This window comes from Balearica regulorum, chromosome 7 (genome assembly GCF_011004875.1).
Source record: "Balearica regulorum gibbericeps isolate bBalReg1 chromosome 7, bBalReg1.pri, whole genome shotgun sequence".
Classification (NCBI taxonomy): Eukaryota; Metazoa; Chordata; class Aves; order Gruiformes; family Gruidae; genus Balearica; species Balearica regulorum.
In genome coordinates, this window is record NC_046190.1 from 7,607,769 (window position 1) to 7,613,768 (window position 6,000).

General features: G+C 39.5%; 1 protein-coding gene across 1 annotated transcript in view; it reads left to right on the plus strand.

The window, feature by feature from the left end:
- The window catches only part of RAB11FIP2 (RAB11 family interacting protein 2), a 152,374-nt gene extending 148,916 nt beyond the window's left edge, over window positions 1–3,458 (plus strand). The window contains exon 6 of the transcript XR_012836297.1: window positions 3,447–3,458. The gene's annotated coding sequence lies outside the window, so the exon portion shown is untranslated. The remainder of the gene's footprint in view (window positions 1–3,446) is intronic.
- Window positions 3,459–6,000: the final 2,542 nt, after the last annotated feature.

Below are 6,000 nucleotides of genomic sequence, written 5' to 3' on the forward strand. Positions count from 1 at the left end.
AGATGTTGAAACATGGTTAAAAGCTTGTTAGGGTTGTAAAGGAAAGCACTCAGAAATCACAAAATGTTAAAGCTAAGGCTCATTTATAAATTCATCCTTCTTTAAAATATGAATAACAGTGTAGGCAGCTTTTAATTACATAGCCATGTTCTTGTTTTCCTAGATTTACGTGTGAGTGAGAGTAACTCGGTGTGCACATACACAGAGCTACGCAATCTGGAAGAGCATATATTAAACCCCTTTTTCTTACCCATAAATAGAGACGATTCCAAACCAAAGCCCTAGCTTCAAGCTAGCTACGGACCTTAGGGAGTTCAAAATCAGAATCTGGATTTGGATCTGAATTTAGCAGCTTAGGCCCATCTGCAATAAATACATACAGGATGAAATGTAGATAACTGAGATATAAGGCTATATAGACTTCAAAGTGGCTCTGATAAAATCATGATAACCACAAGAAAGAAGTGGTGTGTGATCTCAGATGAGATATCCCCAAGATGTCTATACAGCTTAATTTTCCCACATTGTGTCCTTTTATCTTCAATGGATAAAAGGTGAATTATTATTATTATAGGCAGTAGAGTAGTAACGCCTGTTATTCAGGTTGTCTAACACTTTCCATTGTTCCCCCTCTAGTCACTCACTTATAACTTTTGCAGACTTTAACCTTTCGAGCTGAAGTTTCCCATACTTGGTGTTTGCCTCGGGTTGAATTTGATCGAGAATAGGTATTCCGCTTTCAAGACTGTAGCAATAGTGCCAGCAATAAATCATGTCAGCATTTGCTTCTGCATTTGTAAACTGTCATTTTAAGATAGCTGGAGAGAGGACAAGGGAGCGAGCAAACGGACAACTTAAAAAGCCTGCACCGTCATACTCACCTTATCAAAAGAGCGATCATGTTAAATCTCGAACGACAGAAAGTCAGACAGCAGGTGGGTGGGAGATGAAGGAGAAAATGGCATTTCTCACATGATGGCACCTGTGCTTTCCTTCTCATAGGAGCAGCCCCTGCCTCAATAGAGTAATCCACCTGCTTTAATATCCGTAGGATTCAGTTTTCACATAGCAATGGAAAAAATAAAAGAGGTCTAAGTCTGTGAAATCTGCACAGCCTGAGAGCTGTCCCACATTCCCCACACAATCAGCAGATAGGAGCTCTGCTCAGCCAACCTGCCATGGTAGCTGATAATTATTGTTGTATTAATTGGTGCTGTCCAGACTAGACAGAATGTAAAAGATCCCACTGTGTCCAATAATTAATGTTTTTCCCTCACTGCAATGTCATTAATAAGGGGTTCCTCCAAGAAACAAGTAATTGGATGGTTCAGCTTCATTAGGGTATTTTTAGATAAGGTTTGGTCTAGAGACATATACGAAAGCTTATTATGTTTATTTAGACTGTATTATCTATTGCTAATGTGTTACACTGATTTTGTATCATCCACATTCTCGGGGATTGTAATGATAAAAGGAATGCACAAATTATGATTTAAATGAACAGAAATACTGCCTTTAATTTAGTTATATTAAAATGATGAAAAAATGCCATCTCAAAATAAATATCACCACTATCCTATAAATCTCCCCTCTTCTCAGAGACACACAAAGCTATTGTCACAGGAAGACAAAAGTCAGATTTTACTAATTAGAGATGAGTGTAGTGGAGCGCTCGTGTTTTGGCAATTATCTGAGCAGCTTTTGAAACTGGAATGTGTAAATCTGGTTTTGGAAATAACTTTGAAAAGAAGACTAAGGGGCTTTTTCAGGGGTATCGTTTACATGGTCATGTATGACTTTATTATTCTGCAAAGATGCCTTGGGAATCTGACTCACATGAAAACTTGATATGCAAGTGAGCTATAGACCAGGATGTGGCGGATTTACACAGGAAACATATATGGCTAGTCAAAACAGCTCTGTTTTACCACAAAGGAGCTTTGCACATGCTTTGCAAGGATTTTATGTGGGAGCTTATTCCTGAATATAGCGCATAGCCAGTTTTTCACAACCCAAAGTTACTCTAGTTAAATTTTTAGGGCAACTTAGCCAAACTGGTCCCATTCACAGCTGCATCCTTCTTAATCTCATCACAAGACACAGATCTCCCACTAGGAAATGATAATCCACAGTTTAGTGTCTGTATTATGCTTAGTTCAAACACAAGAGACCACATTCATCCCAAAGTAATTCTCTAAATATGAGAGATCTTGTTACAACAGGGATGCACTTGGCCCACAGGGTGTCAGATAGTGAAACGGACTCGTCACACAGTGCTAAATAAAAGCAGAGAAAAACATCGTCAGGGAAAGTACTCAGAGACTTAGGTGATTTTAGTTGATCCTTATTCAGTTACTCTGTCAGTCAGCATTGTCACGAAGTTCTAGCTGTAGAAGGGATACTGAGCCAGAATCTAATCTCAGGTATTTACAAATCCAGAGTAATTCCATTAACTTCTCATGGGGGCAAATGAAAAAAGAATTTGCCTCCTCCCTCCCTGCCGGATACTTCTTTGCCAAGAATCCTGCATATTGACAGCTCTATGCAAACTGTTAACATCAGTACTATTTTAAAAACAAGAATTCTTATACACAATATGCAGGACATGTCCGGACAAATATCTAGACCTGCCACACTAAGTTCACCTCACGCAGAAGTGAATACAGCTCCAGGAAAGTCACCATATCGTAATCTTCTTTCATAATAGAATATGATTTTAACAAACATATTTCATTAGTATAAATGATCGTAAAAAGGCACAAAATTTTGTTTCCTATTCGTGTGCTACCCCAATGTCTCTGGACCCCTCTCTGCTTTAGGATGGTATAGAGAAAATCACACGTAATTCTGCTGAAGTCAGGGGTGTTACACCAACATAAATCATAGCACAGTAATGTCCTCGGTGTCCCAGGTTCCTCAACGAGATTCACAAAAGTAAATTCCATTAGTATGTGTAGAAATATGTCTTTCTCATAATGATATGACTATAAACTTTTGTATTTGAGAACGGTAGCAGAGAGACCCCTTGAAAGCCAGATATTGATAGCTCGCTTTATGTTTAAAGATGTCAACAGAATACAATGGTTCTCAGCATCCCTATTAGTTATCTTTAGTAAGAGAGAAGAAGATTTAAAGTAAGGGAATGAGGTTTGCAATGTACCAAGATAAAGTCATCTCCTGCAGCCTAGAGGATTTCTTTAATCTTATTTTTAGAGAAGAGCTGAGGAGCTTTTGCAAAACCGGCTTGTTTGGATTCAGTTTCTATTTTATCTCATCCATGAAAGTTTAGAGTTGAAGGCGGAAACAGATAAAAGTTTTGAGCAAACTGGGGTGGTTTTACACTGCTCTCATCAACCTTCTTAATCTGGGTTTGGGTTTGTAAAACCGGTCTTAATCCAGATCTCTCCTTATCCAGCCTACAAAAACACGAGGAATTCTTAGAAAAGTTTGAAATTAAAAGACATCTTTTAAAAAAAGTCATATTTTCTTCTAGTTTGCCTCTAGAAAATTGTCAATTATTTTTTTTCCATTGACAGTACTGTGTGTCCACGACAAGGGTTTGACAGTCATAGGTAGAAATATTTCATTTAGGTTTGTTCATGAGGAAATTTCCCCCAAAATTAACTTTGCCCAACAAAAACTTGAGCATTAGACAAGGCCCTCTTTTTCTTTACAGGTTTTTTTAGTACTTCGGCCAATCTGAATACTTTTAAGTCAAACAAGAAAGGTAATTTTCGAGATTCAGGAGTGCGTCTGCATTTTGTTTTTCAGGCCCGTGATTTTAATCTTCTCTGTATCTGGAGTGATTTTAGGTATCACTAGGAACAGGGAGGAGTGGGGATCAGAAATAAAATATCTTCTTTTTAATCATACAGGATACAACCAGGATATGTTCTTTTGACTCCGTTTTCTCCCCTTCCAACATGATAAAAGATTGATCACTGAAGACCTCTGCTAGGAACATCTCTTGCATAAGGGAATCAGTTATCTGCTCTGAAATATGCAATAGTCCAATCAACAGGGAAAAAAAAATCATTTGAGATTAAGTTTTTCTAAATTGGCAGTTCCTGGTTACCATTGTGATGGTTCCCGCTGAACATGATTCCAAGCTCCCAGAGCTGTCAAAGAATCACCAAACCTCTACATTTCTCATCAACCATCGCAACAGCTACAGAAAACATGAAAGTTGATACATTTTACTGCAGTCATTCACCATGGCCTTTGATCAAGAAAAACAACATCTCATTTCTCTTGCGTGTCCCCTCCTTCTCTCCAGGGAGAAACAGGTAAATCAACACTCATCTTTCTGGATTGCATTGCAGTATCTGATTCATTCAATACTGCCAAATATTTTTGTCTTGTCTCCAAAAGCTTCCGGGGATAAACATTGAAGTCCTGAAGGACCTCAGGCCTTTCTCTAAAGCCTGAGCATTCTTACCATTTGTTCCTACATCTCTAAAGTTCCTGCAGGCAAAGATTTACAAGCTCTGTCCTTTGCCTGATGTTGCTCAACAAGGAGGCTGCTGGAAGAACAAGAAATACAGAGTGGTTTGAAATGCCAGGAGTGAGAAGATCATACCTACTTGTACATCTCCTTGCTATCAAATACAGCATCTTACAGATTTGTCAATGCTTAGCTGCAACGAACATGTGGATTCACATCTACTGGAACCCACTGGCTGGCAGTCAGAAGAGGGTGTGCTTGGTGAGGCTTGGTTCCTTTATGGTCAAGGGACCTTGAACTGCAAAGTCAGTCTTGGCATACTTTCAATGTACTTGCATAGACACACACTTGGCTTGTAGAGCCACATAGCAATGATGACCAAAATCAACTGTGTCTGTCAGTGCCAGCCCCAAAGGGCGTGATCAACTCTAGCAGACTTGGATCTAGCCATAGTGATTCAGAAGCTGATGAGCTCCAGCCAATATTGCTATAATTTGTAAAGAGGAATAAAGCCACAAATGCCAGTAAGAACCATAATTCAACAATCTGCTTAACAGGACAGGTCAGCTCTCAAGACCAGGTGCATAGAGCAGTCCAGTTTAAGGTTCTGTCTCACTATTCAAAATTACCTGCCTTTAATTCTTCGTGAAGCCATTAACTTCCATGACAACCGACTCACCAGAAAGTAGTGATCAAGCAAAAATCTAAAAAAAACAAAACTAATGAAGTGATTTCTCACACAAGGATTTTGTTTCTATTCTCCTTACATACTTGGGATGCTCTCTAGCTCTACCCACAGGGTCTGGGTACCTGGACCAGCAGTAATTCTACAGCATCACTCATTAACTGCTCTAAAAACAGAAAGCCTGTGTAAACAGGTTCTTCTTTTCTCTCTGCCATGCTGACCTGCTGTGTTAGCATGAGGAAAAGGCATTTTGATTATCAATGGAATATATGTATGTATGTCCAGCATTTTTTATTGTTTGTTTGTTGCAGCTTAAACTGAAAGGGGGAGAGACAACCCTTCTACGGCTATCACACAACCAGACTGCTTTGAAAATTTCTTTAAAAACAAATCCTCAGTGCCTTGGGCAATCTGGACACCAACACCAACGGTTAGGAGGAAAGAAAGAAACTTAGGAGGGAACGTCTCCTTGTGCGTACTGCCAGCCCTTGAATTACCGGGAAGGCATTCCTAGAAAAAGGGCCTCCAGTCAAGTCGGTGAATGGAAGAGCTGCCTCCAGAAAAATCAATTCTGTGTGGTAAGAACCCAGTGCCTCTGTTCTGGAGGCCTTCCTTCTTTGAAGCCGAAAAATCAAATGAAGCTTCAAAACTTCATCTCAGCTCTAAATTGTCATAAATCTTATTTGTGCTATGAAAGGAAACAAAGTAGACTGAATGGGTAATCAATCAGCTGGTGTGCCCTGGAAGTCCTGCAGCTTCCGAGTACAAGGAAAATCCCTTCCCTTGCCTCCAGAAGGTATTTTATTTTTTGCATTGCTCGGGGTGCTCCCAGTTTTGCACAAAGAGGGGGATATCACATGCTGACACTTGT